The following is a 15,104-nucleotide window of genomic DNA, read 5'->3' on the forward strand; positions in this document are numbered from 1 at the left end:
TCACAGCTCATTGGACGTCTTTTATTTACTGTTTGACTTTTGCCAGCCCCTTAATCTGTATTATTGTTATCACTGTTAAGCAGACCTTTGGTAATCACGGATTACTGGCTGGTTACGATGCTAAACCCATAGGGGCGGGTTCGGGTCGTGACAGAGTGGTATCAGAGCACGAGTTATACCGCATACACGTGTCCAAATTAGCTATAGGATGTCCTAGAAAAGTAATTAGGACATTGCATGATCATGAGAAAGTGTGTGTGGCCATGATATGAATATATGCGCTAATGTGCTAATGTGCTTGAGTAAGCAACTTCCTATGTTTATTATTACCGTATTGTATATAGTGAAATGGAGAATACGAGAAATGCCAATGAATCTGAATCATCTGAGGCAAGAATGACAAGGTTAGAAAGAACGGTTGAACTGTTGACTGAGGCCCTAAGATAACAACAGAACCAACAGCCCCCATCTCTTCTAGTACAATCGGAACCGAATGTTCATGATGATGTTATTGCTTTAACATAGAAGTTCAACAAAATGAAGCCACCATCATTCCAAGGAAGCCTTGAACCGCTAAAGGCTGAAGCATGGGTTTTAGAAATTGAAAAGTTGTTTGAAGTATTTCTGTGTTCTGAAGCACACAAAGTGTTACTGGCTACCTTCACTTTACAAGAGGAGGCCAGACGGTGGTGGATGTTCGTTCGTGATACCAATAATGCTATGACTTGGGCTCAGTTTAAGGAAGCCTTATTTGAGAGATATTTTCCCTAATGTGTCCGAGATCGCAAGGTGACCGAATTTGAACAATTGAAGCAAGGTACCGTGTCAGTAGCAGAATATGAGTCTAAGTTCACTGAACTCGCCCGTTATGCACCGCACATGGTTGATACCGATTATGAAAAGGCCAGGAAGTTTGAAGGCGGCCTTAATGTAGAGATACTTGATCGAATCAATGTTCTGAAACTACTCAAATATATGGATGTTCTTGACCGGGCAATTATGGCCGAGGCAAATGTCGCTGCATTACAACAGACTAAGACACCGGTGACCGAATGTCGGGGTAAGAGGCGATGCTTCAATTTCAAAAAGGGCCAAAATAACTCACTGAATAAAAAGCAAAACATAGGGTCAACAAGCAGCTCCAGTCAGGGAAACAATCCCATACCACCCTGCTCCGAATATGGAAAAAGGCATAAAGGGGTTTGTTACAAAATTTCTAGTGATTGTTACAGGTGTGGCAAGGTGGGCTACATGGTCAAAGATTGCCCTTCCACATCTCAGAGTAATAGTAAGGCAACAGCTAGTGCCACGGCATCAACTGTTACATCGAAACCCAATCCCAAAGCTACTAGAAAGGAGCCTTAAGGCAAGGTCGAGTGTTCGCACTTGTACCGGGAGATGTACAAAATATTGAGACAGTTGTGTCAAGTATGAGCTCAATTTGTGCCCAAAATGCTTATATTCTAATTGATTCGGGGTTTACACATTCATTTGTCTCGCATGCTTTTTCACAAAAATTAAATAGATCACTGGAACCCATGAACTATTTGTTAGTTGTATCTTCACCTGCTGGGGGATCCATGACTTGTGTTTATGTGTATCCTGCATGTGAGATTGTTATTGGGGATGTACTTTTGTATATTGATTTACTGCTTTTGAATATTGATCATTTCGATGTGATTTTGGGAATTGACTGGTTAACAAAATATCATGCTTCTATAGACTGTGTAACGAAACAAGTTGTTTTTCGTCCACCTTGATTGCCTGAATTTGTATTTAACGGAGTTGGTGTAGTACCTCCCTCATTTCTGATTTCGTCTATGAAAGCACTCAAATTGATTAAAAAGGGGTGTAAAGGGTATTTATGTTGTATATTGACTGCATCTACTGATACTAAAGCTAATGTGGACAGTATTCCTATAGTCAGAGAATTCCCAGATGTTTTTCCAGATGACTTGCCAGGGGATTTGATTAATAGGGAGATTGAGTTCACTATTGAAGTGTTACCGGATACACAGCCAGTTTCCAAAGCTTCGTACAGAATGACACCTACCGAATTGAAAGAACTGAAAATTCAGCTGCAAGAATTGTTGGATAAGAAGTTCATCAGACCCAGTACTTCACCGTGGGGCGCGCCAGTTTTATTTGTGAAAAAGAAAGACGGCTCGCTAAGACTCTGCATTGACTACCGTGAATTGAACAAGGTAACAGTGAAAAACAAATACCCACTGCCTCATATTGACGATTTATTTGACCAGTTGCAAGGTGCCCAGGTTTTCTCCAAAATTGACCCTAGATCCGGATATCACCAGTTGAAAGTCTAAACAGAGGACATTGAAAAGATTGCCTTCCGAACGAGGTACGGACATTATGAATTTTTTGTTATGCCTTTCGGAGTTACTAATGCGCCTGCTGCATTTATGGACCTTATGATCAGAATTTTCAAACCATTCCTCAATGAATTTGTGGTTGTTTTTATAGATGACATTTTGATTTATTTCAAGAGTAAGGAAGAATATGAACGTCATTTGAGAATTGCTTTAAAGACCTTAAGAGGACAGGAACTGTATACAAAACTAACAAAGTGTGAATTTTGGCTTGATAATGTGATGGTTTTGGGACATGTGATTACTAAGAATGGCATCTCAGTTGACCCACATAAGATTGAAGCAGTGGTAAATTGGCCCAGACCGACTAATGTTACTGAAATTCGAAGTTTCTTGGGTTTAGCCGGATATTACAGGAGGTTTGTGAAAGACTTCTCCAAAATTGCTTTACCATTGACTCAGTTGACTCGAAAAGGAACATCATTTGACTGGATCGATCAGAGAGAATCAGCTTTTCAAGAATTAAAGACTCGACTTGTGACTGCACCGATTCTTACCCTATCCTTAGGTACGGATGAATTTACTATTTACAGTGATGCTGCTTATAAGGGTTTGGGATGCGTATTAATGCAGAATGGTAAAGCTATTGCGTATGCTTTCCGACAACTGAGACCACATGAAAAGAATTACCCAACTCATGATTTAGAACTTGCTGCAGTGGTATGTGCATTGAAAATTTGGCGCCATTACCTATATGGGGCAACATGTGAAGTATACACAGATCACAAAAGTTTGAAATATTTCTTTACACAGAAAGAGTTGAACATGAGACAACAGAGATAGTTAGAACTGATAAAAGACTATGACTTGCAAATTTTATACCATTTGGGGACAGCTAACACCGTTGCTGATGCACTGAGTCAGAAATCAATTGAAAATTTGGCCTGTTTACTTACCGGACAGAAAGAGCTACTATGTGATCTTGAGAAATTCGAAGTTGAGATTGTTCTGTGAGAACAAGGTGGGACATTGGCTGCTATTTCTGCTCAACCAGCTCTCATTGAAAAGATTAAAGAGAAACAACAACAAGATGACTTCTTAAGGAAGATCATCGATGAGCGGGAATCCAAACCTAGACCGGACTTTAATTTTGCAAACAATGTATTAAAATTTCAGGGAAGGTTGTGTGTACCTAGTGATCCTGAATTGAAGAAGCGAGTTTTGCAGGAAGGCCACAATTCAAAATTGTCTATCCATTCGGGGAATACAAAAATGTACCAAGACTTGAGACTTAACTTCTGGTGGCCGGGAATGAAGAAAGAAATTGCCGAGTTTGTGTCGAAATGCCTACATTACTAACAAGTCAAAGCTGAACATCAGCGACCCGCAAGCTTACTTCAGTCCTTACCAATACCAGAGTGGAAATGAGAACATATTACTATGGATTTCATTGTTGGACTGCCTCGCTCCAGTAAAGGTATGAACTCAATTTGGGTTATTGTTGATCGATTGATTAAATCTGCTCACTTTTTATCCGTCAAAATAATTTATAATACGGACAAATTGGCTACAATTTATATTGATGAGATTGTCAGATTGCATGGAGTGCCTGTGTCCATTGTTTCTAATAGAGACTCGAAGTTTACATTGAGATTTTGGCAAAGTCTGCAAACGGCATTGGATACCGAATTGAGATTGAGTAGTGCATACCATCCTCAGACAGACGGCCAATCAGAGAGAACCATCCAAACTCTGGAAGACTTACTGCGTATATGTGTTCTTGATTTCCAAGGAAATTGGAAAAGTCATTTACCTTTACTGAATTCGCCTACAACAACAGTTTTCACTCGAGCATTGGTATGGCGCCTTTCGAGGCTTTATATGGCAGAAAATGCCGATCTCCTATTTGCTGGGCAGAAGTTGGAGACGGGCCTTTGCTTGGGCCCAAAATTGTATATGAGACTACAGAAAAGGTGAAACTGATTCAATAAAGATTGAAAACCGCACAAAGCCGACAGAAAAGTTATGTGGATGTCCGAAGGCGAGACAAGGAATATGAAGTGGGTGATCATGTTTTTGTTAAAGTGACACCAATGAAGGGACATACTCATTTTGGGGCTAAGGGTAAGCTAGCACTGAGGTATGTTGGGCCGTATGAAATCATTGAAAAGATTAATCCAGTGGCGTACCAAGTAGCGCTTCCTTTTGAAATGGAGCTTATGCATAATGTCTTTCATATTTTAATGCTGAGGGATTATCTTCGGGATCCTTTCCATGTTATTGAGCCTACCTGTGTAGTGCTAAGTGATGACTACACTTAGGAAGAATGGCTTATTCAGGTTGTAAACCGATGAATCAAGAAGTTGAGAAATAAAGAAATTTCGTTAGTGAAAGTAGATTGGCAAAACCATGGTGGCATTTATGCCACTTAGGAAAGGGAAGACGATATGATGAAAAGATATCCTGAATTGTTCCCCTTGAATCCAGTGTTCTTCCAAAATGAAAGTAATTCGAGTTTAGAGGACCAAACTCTTTTAAAGAGGGAAGACTGTGACAACCCTTACCTCTGATTAGTGTTAAACTGTGATTGAGCATGATAAATAATCGATTAAGACGAAATCCTAGCTTGATTCCATTAGCATATTGCTTAATTGCATTTCTATCTGTTTGTCATTGAATGATCTGTTCGTGTTTAGACTTTGAATTGTGAATTGAAAGCCTTATCGGCGACCGATTCAGAAATTTTTTAGTGTTATATGTTAATTAGGATTTATGTGATTTTATGGTAGGTTTCATTAAAATTCAATTTGGCATGATTAAATTAGACTAAATAATGTTGAATTACATCAACTTGAGTTTATTACATGATTGCCATTAGTGGGCCATTTTCAAAAGCATCTTTGAGGCTTAATTCATACATTTTGATACACCATTCATCATCCAACTTCTAGACCAAACCGAGAGAGAGAGGGAAAGTAGGAGAAAAGAATTGATTCAACAAGATTTGGCTTGGAAAACTAGAGGAATTGAAGAGAATTTGCAAAATTGAGCTAGTATACTTGGAATTCAAGACCTAAGGTAAGAAACTCACCCTCTTGAACATGAATTTGAGTTGTTTCTTGCATGGTTCATGGAAAGATTGGAGATTAGAGTCAAGTTATAGCCTAAAGAGTTGAATTGAGTAGCAATGTGTGCATGCATGTCCATATCATTGAGTTTCGAGATTATTTACATGAGAATTTCCACATGCATGTTCATATTTTGGTTGTGGTCCATGAAGTCCACCATGTTTTGAGCTCAATCTTGTATTTGATCATGTTTTGGAGCATTAGAGTTCATGGGAACTCATGCATGCTGTGTTCTTGCATTGTTCTTCAAGTTTCTTTGAATTTTGTGTTCAATTGGAAAACCTTTGGGCTCGATTTTATAAAATGATCTTTGAAACATGTTGTTTTATGGGTTTCTAAGTGTTTTCCAGAAAATTAGCCCAAAAGAATCGAGTTTGAATTTTTAAAAGTTGAGTTTTATGCTTGTAGATCAATCTGGAAATTCCAGATTTTTTATCCATGCTCGAGCGGAGAACGTCACCCTCGAGCGTACACTCTGAGTACATGCACTTACACTCGAGCATAGGAACTCACCCTCGAGCGTGAAATGCATATGCCCAGAAGTTCATGTGTGTTGCAGTCCGCTCGAGCGAGGTAATCTGCGCTCGAGCGAGGGTCTGAGTCTCATGCTCGATCGTGGGTCGAGCGTCCATCGAGCGTGAAAAAAGTGCATCCAGTATTTTTTCATAAGTTTGCAGTCCGCTCGAGCAAGGAAAGTCACGCTCGAGCAGAGCCTCTTTGTCTACATTTCCGTTTGAGCAGGGAAAGCCACGCTTGAGTGAGACCCCTGTTTTCAGCAAATTTTGAAAAGTGTTTTAAAGTGCAATTTTTGCATCATCATCCCATCCTAGGCATTCCTAGGCCATGTTTAAGGCATCTTAATGAGGATAATGTTATAGAACCACACCAAGTCAAGTTAAGGGCTAAGCTATTAATCTCAAGTGTGTAACTTAGCATGTGTGTTCGTTCTGCAAATGTGTAGGGTTGGCACCCGAGGACACTGACTAGCCTGTCTATAGCCCAGTACTCTGTGAGTAACAATATTGTAAAGATACGTTCAACTATAATTATTTTTGAACGATTGACTGTATTGCTTTCTGAAATGACATTACTTACTGAATGAATATTTGTCATATTTGTAAACTGTACTCGTGGCATCTATAGCAACTTACTGTTACTGTTACTGTAGTGTTAATGCTACTGTTACAGAGGTCTCTGTCAGTTCCAATGTTTAGAACTACTACTGTTTACTGTTTATGATGACCATCAACTGATTGTTCGATCTATTAAGACCTATTGTACTGTTTTGCTATTGGACGTACCACGTATGACTGTTATGATTTCTAAATGACTGATATGACATGAAATATGAGCCACTGATTGAACAACTGTTTTACTGATGTAAATGACTGTTTTAATTATTGAAAGGACATTCATTCTTAACCCTTTTACACATATGTTATTCATTGGACTTTAACTTACTGTTTATATTTATATGTAGGTGTCCAGGCACCGGACAGAAGCTAGGAGCGTCAAGTTAAGCTCTCGTTTTGTCAAGCCAACCATCGTGCCTCACTTCGAGGTTCCAAGTTCGTTCAAGCTAAGACTGTTTTGGGGTGTTCAGAATCACCCTTTTGTCTCTGTTTTGTACCGACTGAATAAGATTTGACTGTACAGTTATGGTGAAGGGACTTGGTCGCTAACCTGGTTGTTATTTGTAGATGATGTATGTATATATGTTTTGGTTATGAACGTGGCTTGTGCATAAAAGTCTTTTTGCATTCAAATTTTCATAACTCATTGGACATTTTTTATTTACTGTTTGGCTTCCGCTAGCCCCTTACTCTGTATTATTGTTATCACTATTAAGCAGGCCTTTAGTAATCACGGATTACTGGCCAGTTACGATGCTAAACCCATAGGGGCGGGTTCGGGTCGTGACAACAGCTTTGTGTCTAAGACTCTCCAAAAGCTATTTTTGAATTGCACTGTTCCTAAAAATTGGTAAACAGTTATAAACACATGGCAGAGTGAGAAATATTATACTAAGAGCATAAAATTCACTATGGATAATTATTGGCTAAACAAAGTTTGATATTAAAACACAGAATATATTATTTGACATATAATACAGAAATCATATAAACAAAATAATCAGAACCACGGTACAGAGCAGATATACACTCAAGAGGTGGCTCGTATGAACTCTAAAGGTGGCTTCCACCATAGTGTAGCACATAACTCCGTACAGCACTTTGCTCCACACTAGAAATCATAACTATGGTACAGAACAGAACATATATGTGGACTCAAGAGGCGGCCCGTACGAACTCTAGAGGTGACTTCCACAATAGTGTATCACTTAGCTCCGTATAACACTTTACTCAACACCAAAAATCAGAAGGTCAGTGGATCCATGACAGACGTAGGGTCACAAAGTGACTAATTGGAGGGCAAATTGTTATTTAAGTCTTTCAAGACATGGGACCTCCGTGGTGGTACTTATAAAATAATTGCTCAAACACATTTTAATAAATAGTTATATTCATGAGTTTTTCTTATTATATAAAATAAGGTTCATAAATTAAAAATGCTAATATAATTTATAAAACACAATTTACATAAAATAAATTATGGTAACTCAAAATATACGTAAAATATATAATGATAACTCAAGATATAATATAACTCATTTTAAAATTAATACTTTACTCTTTCTTTTTACTATCAAAGAGCTTGATTTCCAATATTTTTTTTCCCCTTTCTTATTTGTTTCCCTTGTTTTCTTCATAGCACCCCTCATCTTTTTATATTAGGGAGTACTACTTGCTCAGCAAGTATTGGGACACATAGCCACGCCACGTGGCCTTGCCATCATTATGCTCTAAATTGAAGCTTATTTCTCAAATGGATAAGTTTAAATAATTGCATTACTATTTTTTTTTGTTTTGTTTTATACAATGACCCTGATCTAAATAAATTACATTTTATTTTACTTTACTCTTGTGAAATATCTAATTAAACATTTAAGGTTTTTCTTATTTATAATTAAATAATACGAATATAAAATTTAAGGGACAACTTAAATTTTTGGAATGTTACAATCTTTTCTCTTTTTAAAATTTCATCATCAAAATTTGTCATATGTGTAAGCTATCCGTTGCGCACTCTGATAAATATATGTTTGATAATTAATCTGATAAAAAATATTACCTCAAAAAAAAAAAAACTTTACCAAAAATAATTTACTGTTTATTTGTCAAAAACTGTTTTGAGCCAAAATGAGAAACAATGGGTGACTTAAAAAACTTTTCATTAGTTTTGCTTCCGAAAATAAAAAAAAAATAAAATGAGAACACAATTAAACAAGCGACTGGAAATGAAATAACAGAATCATGTGCAAGAATTGAAGGGATTTTTATCCATGAACTTTTCATTAATGGGAATAGTTTGAAAATCAGTATTTTTTATAAATTTTGAAAGATTATAGATTTGAACCCACTAAAAAAAGTCAAATGATTTTTTTTTCAAATGTTACAGAACATATAATAGGGAATTTTTTTTTTTGTAATTGCTTTTTTTTAAAAAAAAAAAATTTACTCAGCATGAAAGATACATACAATTATATATAGAGTAACACATAACTCATCTTAATTACCATAATTATCTATATCACGATTGTTGCTACACAAATATTTAATTTAAATACAACCTGTAATCTAACTCAATGTTTTCCCAATCCTGTTTGTGCAGGTGTCTTATGCTCCAATGTTTTTATAAAAATAATTTTAAAAACCTAGTCTTTGATAATGCTTGTCACAACCCGCTCCCCGTACCCAAGGGTAAAGCATTGTGATGGCCAGTAACTAAAGTTACCTCCAGCCAATTTCTAAATAAATTACTAAGCGCGAACGAAAAAAAAGATATTTAAGTGAGGGTACCAAAATGATCATTGGAGTTTCTATTTTTATAACAAAATTTATTGACAAAAAAGTCCGACATTTACCTATGAAGAATAGAATTATAAATACTATTAAACTGCTGTGTGTGTCTATTTCGCAACTCTGCGTCTAAAACTCTTCAAAAGTTATTTCTGAATTGCATTGTTCCTGAAAATTGGTAAGCAACTATAAGCACATGGCAAAGTGAGCAATATTATACTAAGAGCATAAAATTCACCATGGATAATTTTGGCTAAACAAAGCTTAATATTAAAAGAGAGAATATATCATTTGACATATAATACAGAAATCATATAAATAAAATAATCAGAACTACGGTACAGAACGGAACAGAATAGCTATTTGGACTCAAGAGGTGGCTCGTACAAACTCTAAAGGTGACTCCCATAATAGTGTAGCACTTAGCTCCGTACAACACTTTGCTCCATACCAGAAATTAGAAGGTCAGTGGATCAATGACAAACATAGGGCCACAAAGTGATTAATCAGAGAGCCCATTGTTATTTAAATCCTCAAAGGCATGGGACTTCCGTGGTGGTACTTATAAAATAATTACTCAAAACACATTTTAATAAACAGTTATATCTATGAGTTTTCCTTATTATATGAAATAAGATTCATAAATTAAAAATGTTAATATAATTTATAAAACACAATTTACATAAAATAAACTATGGTAACTTAAAAAATACGTAAAACTTATAATGATAACTCAAAATATAATATAACTCATTTTAAAATTAATACCTTATTCTTTCTTTCCACTATTAATGAGCTTGATTTCCAGTATTTTTTTCTCCTTGCCAACACTGAACTCGCCTTCCCTTGATCTCTTCAGAGCCACCAAGGATCCTCTAGAGTGAAATTTTCCTAGCACCCCTCGTCCTTTTATACCAGGGTGTACTGCTTACTCAGCAAGTTTTGGGACACGTAGCCACACCACGTTGCCTTGCCATCATTATGCTCTAAATTGAAACTTATCCCTCAAATGGATAAGTTTAAGTAATTGAATTACTAATTTTTTTTTTCCTTTTTTATACAATGACCTTGATGTAGATAAATTACACTTTTTATTTTATTCTTACGAAATATTTAATTAAACATTTAAGATTTTTCTTATTTATAATTAAATAATACGAATATAAAATTTAAGGACAACTTACATTTTTGGGTTGTTACACCTTGTGCCATAAGAGGGAACATTAGATTTATGCTGTGTTTAGTTAGAGGATTTGAGAAAGAATTTAGAAAGAAAAAAAAAATGTGTGTAAAACTAGGTGAAATGTGAATAAAATCACATTTCACCTACTTTTTTTATTTTTCTTTCTAAATCTCTCTTTAAATTTCTTTTCAAATATCTCAACCAAGCCCAACATTAATAAACACCATTGTCATGTTGCTAAATATGTATCATGTAGATGTAGATGGGTTTGGAATTTAACAATAATTTTGGTTCATTCAATTTTATCAAAAACAGACCTCCCTACTAGCTAGTTTGGGTTTCAAAATTTCAACACATAAACGTCTTTCTTTATCTAGAATCTGGACGTAATGGGCTGCCAGGTTCATAGAAAACTTTTACCAAACTACACTCCCTTCCAAAGCATTTGGCCTTGAAAGTGACAAGGTTCATGCTTTCTCAGCACCAAAATTCTTTAATATTTGTGTTTGAATCTTAAATTTTAAAAAAAAATTAAAATTTGAAGAAAAAGTGATACAATTTTTAACTTTTATTCAATTTAATTTTCTCTTCTCATTATTTTCTTCTACAAATTTTAACTTTTATTCAATTTAATTTTCTCTACTCATTATTTTCTTCTACAAATTTATGATCTAAACACAATGAGATAGAAGTTTACGATTGAAGGTATGATAGATTTAACTTTTATTCAATCTGTTTTTCTCTTCCTTCTTTCATTTTTTTCTCAACTACTTGATCTAAAACACAGCCTACGAAATACCTTTTATGGATATTTTTGTCTTAGGTATAGCATTTCTTGTGTGTAATTTTTGCCTATCTTTTGAACATCTTTTGGGATTAAATTATTTATTTGGCCCTAAATTATGTTACTAATTTCAATTCAGACCTTGGTTACATTTTGTCACTACTACTCCTGCAACTATAAAAATATTTTAATTTCAACCCTCCATCTACCTTTAGGCTTTTAAACTGAAACCTACACTTAAAAAGAAGAAGAAGAAGAAGAAGAAGAAGAAGAAAAAAGAAGACATTTATAAAATAGCATAATTTTCTTCATTTTTTATCAATCAATTATTTGCCCTAGAATTTTATTAGACACCACAACAAATTCATTGGGTAGTAATAAAAAGTTCAAGAAAGTGTGATGCTTGATGAAATTTTGGAGGCAATTAGTGAAAATGATAGAAGTAGATAGTTGAGAAATTATGCTATAAAATGTAGTTAAGGTGCTGAATTGATACGATTACATATTTCATGGGGCAACAGTGTAATTTACTCCTTTTGGAGGTAAAGCAAGATCAATTTACTTTTGTTTGGAAGGAAAGTCATTTTTTAATTGATGAATCAAATTATAAGGAACTACATATGTATTACAATCATAATAAAAATTAAATATAACCCATTGATTGAAAACTTTAACACATTACACAATAGAAAAATATAAAAATATAGGTGGATTACCAAATTGCAAAGCTTGGACCATCTCCAATGGTTTATCAAATTTAAATTTGATGAAAAAGCTTAGTTTTTGTTGCTTGGCTATTCATCAAATAGATTAATTAAATTCAGGATTTCTCAAGTCTTTCATCAAATTGAAAACGGATGTACCTTTTATCAAATCATTGCTCATTGTCATTAGATTTTTACCATTGGATGTTTCCTCGGATAATCATCGCAAGGCAAAAATTTGTAAAAAATTTATACTAACCAGTTGACCGGCCAAACATTCGCTTGGTTGTCCGTTTGGTTGACCGGTAGTTTGATGAAGCTCCGTTAAAGCACTTGATATCAAAGGAAGATTTTACTCAAATTTATTGAAAAAAAAAAGAAAAAGATAAAGGGTTGAAAATGCTCTAAGGAAAGCCTCTTTGTTAACTTGCCATATCAAACCTCCCAAATTTGGAGTGGCAATGAAATGAAAGAAAAAAGAAGAAAATAAAGCTTTCTATAAAGGAAAAAGACTACAAAATAAAAAAAAAAAAATTCACAAGAAAATAAAATAAAGAGAAAAAGTGGTCATTATTAATTAATTTAATAATATATTTTTTCCCAGACAATAAATTACAGGATTTAAAATATAACATTACTTCATAAAGTCAAGATACAAGCTAATACGACCTACATAGATTAATAAATCTAACTTACATGACGTTGTGTATGTTACTCAAATAATAAGAGAACATATGATTATTGTATCAGTATTCTTATTATATTTTCTTGTACATGAAAAAAAATACAAAAACAATTAAAAATTAATAAGAAAATGAATTCCAATATATACACACTTTAGACATTTTGGCTATCAAGATAAAATAAACGACTCCTTTAATGGATATAATTGTACTCAATTGATACAATTTAAAATTTATAGAACAAAATTAATATAATTGAACTTAAAGATTGTTTTAGAAATTAATTTTTTTAAATAACTTTTTAAAATTCTTTACCAAAAAAAAAAATGTATAAAAATATTTAAAAAATTAATTTTTTGACTTTTTAACTAAAATATATAATTTTCAAAATAGGGCTAAAAGGGTATGAGATAGATAAATTACAAGAGCCAATGATATAATTTAAGAGATTTACGTGCACGTCTTAATAAGTAGGCTTATTGTTTAATAGGTCATATGATAATGGTAGTTTTTATCAAATACTATTAAAAAAATGTCACAAATTGTTAATTTTTAGCAACAGTTTAAAAATGGTCACAAAAAATGTCACTAATTATAAATTATAGCAACAATTTAAAAAATCGTTAAAAAAAAGTTACTAATTTTTAACTTTTAATGACAGTTTGAAAAATTCGTCACAAAAAAAGTCACTAATTATAAATTTTAATGAAAATTTATAAAAATCATGACAAAAAATGTTGTTAATTATTAATTTTGAATGACATGTGTAAAAAATTATCACAAAAATTTATTATTAGTAATGATTTTATTAAAATTTATTTTCAATAGATTTTAATAAAAATGAAATCTAATTATTAAAATTTAGGGAAAATTAGTGAAGGGTCCCTCTTCCACTTTTCATAATGGAAGAGGTCCACAAAATTATTTTTTGATGTCTAAGATCCCTGAACATATCACAGAGAAATTTAACCTTACCAAATCAAAACTCATGTCTCTCTCTCTCTAAACTTCTCCATTCTCCAACCGATTGAGCTCTATGATCTATATATATATTGTGGGTGTGATCTGATTGGGCGGCTCTACGATCTCGTGCTCTTTTTCTCTTCTCTTCATCGTATTCTATCTATTCTGTTACTCATCAATGGAAGCTAGGGTTTAACACCGGCGAAGATGGAGTCGAAGGAGGTGTGTGGTGGGAGTATGATCAGAGCATTCTCATTCTGGTTCGGATTGTCCTTTTGTTACTCCAATCCTAGAGCCGCAGTCACAGCAGCAGCAGAAAGCCCCCAAGAAGAGGGGGAGAAGCATCGTCTCTGATCGGAATTATGGCACAATGAAGCTGATAGATGGAGATTAATCAAATCAGATTCCATTTCACACACCAAATAAAAGTCAGCCTCTCTGCAGATTAGACGATTCAACAGAGCTCCAATGAGGTTGTAAATATATATATATATATATATATATAGAGAGAGAGAGAGAGAGAGAGAGAGAGAGAGAGAGAGAGAAATGGTTTGGGGTAGTGGTGAAGAAAACATGTAGAAGGATGAAGATAAAGTTGTTCATGATGACAATCAGGTCCGTAATCAGCAAGAATATCCCATATTGCAAACAATTTCTACAATTTTCACAATTCCCCATGTTATTTGGAAAATCACTTGAGGAGAATTCACATTTTTCCAAAGCTTAAATTTTGCTCAAACAAAACACTGTATTTTTCCGAATATTAACCGAACTACAAGTTATTTCGTAACACAATTGTTGATGAATCATCGATTTTCTACAACATTTTTGGGAATTCACACATGCCTGGGATTCTCATCAGTATCAGTTCCAACATATGTCTTCCAGAACCAATGGTTTTGAAACAAAAAATGTATCTCTTCAATTGGAACTTGCTTTGTTTTAGGCAAGAGAAAAAAGATGAAGTTGCTCATGATGAGGATTTCTTTCCAAAGAAAATTTCATTTACAGAATTTCTCTGGACTTCCTAGAGAATTTCTCTCCAGAGAAATTCTGGGAATGTCAGAGAAATTCTCTAGTTTTCACAAGAAATAAGAATACAAATCCAGATTTACCTTGAAATTTGGGTTGATTTACGTTCGGGGATCTAATAGAAGCAACATTAATGTGATGTTTGAGGATTGGATTGATCCTCTATTGGTTGAGGATTGGATTGACCCTCTCTCTCTTTCTCTATTTAATGTGTTTGTGTGTGCATTGTTTTTCTCTGGTTTGGAGTCCAGAGAAATTTTAAATTTCTCTGGGAGAAAACTAAAGAAATTTGCAAATCAGAGAAATTTGAAGAGAATTAGACCAGAGAAATTCAAAATTTTTCTGGACTCAGCCAATGCATTAGAGAAATGCTGAGAAAT

Source organism: Camellia sinensis, chromosome 6, assembly GCF_055761805.1.
Source record: "Camellia sinensis isolate YWXY chromosome 6, ASM5576180v1, whole genome shotgun sequence".
Taxonomy (NCBI): Eukaryota; Viridiplantae; Streptophyta; class Magnoliopsida; order Ericales; family Theaceae; genus Camellia; species Camellia sinensis.